This window comes from Galeopterus variegatus, unplaced genomic scaffold (genome assembly GCF_000696425.1).
Source record: "Galeopterus variegatus unplaced genomic scaffold, G_variegatus-3.0.2 Scaffold1595, whole genome shotgun sequence".
In the NCBI taxonomy this organism is placed as follows: domain Eukaryota; kingdom Metazoa; phylum Chordata; class Mammalia; order Dermoptera; family Cynocephalidae; genus Galeopterus; species Galeopterus variegatus.
In genome coordinates, this window is record NW_007727706.1 from 244,809 (window position 1) to 245,642 (window position 834).

An 834-nucleotide genomic window follows, 5' to 3' on the forward strand; every position below is an offset into this window, starting at 1 on the left:
CATATGCTAATTACTCTAATTTGATCATCACACATTGTATACATGTATTGAAATATAACTGAATCCCACAGATATGCATAATTAATATGTTTCAATGAAAAGTTTTTAATGATTTAAATGTACACATGATGGTCTCTGTGACAGTCCTATTTAATTCACCATTCTGGCCCTTACAAAAACTAGATGTATTGTTACAGGTAATGATGTGCTACTCTAACCACAACCAAATAGTAGCCCCAATTGTAGCTACCTTGCCAGAAGTGGTAACTTTGCTACAATTGATGAACACAGTCACAGGGATATTGTATGCAGAATTGATCTAGGAGATGCATTAAATTTCCAACCTACTGAGGATGGAGGATCAGAAGCAATTCACATCAATGTGGGATGAAAATAGTGTATTATATTATAATTATATTTTAATAGTAATTAAAATTATAATCTTGTCCTAAGTGTATATTAACTGTTCCATCTCTGTCATAATATAGTCTGAAGGGACCTAGACCATCTGAACACTCTGCGAAACAACTCATTAGCCCACTTCATTGATTGTTTCATGTTAACCAAGCTGGGTGTATTTGAAGTGGTAAGTGCAGTGGAGACCTTTGTGTGTTACATGTGCTCCGGAGTCAGAAATAAACTAGAGACATTTCAGAACCATGCCACATCAGTGAAGTATTTAGAAGTCGAAAGGTGTGGGGCTTATCATGATATGTCATCCTAAGTAAAGAACCTGTTATGTCATCTTACCCCTCCCAGCACTGAGAAAGAAGCACAGTGCTTGGAAGGCTGCCAGGTTTGGGCAGGTCCAAAACACAAAAGAGCTACAGTCCA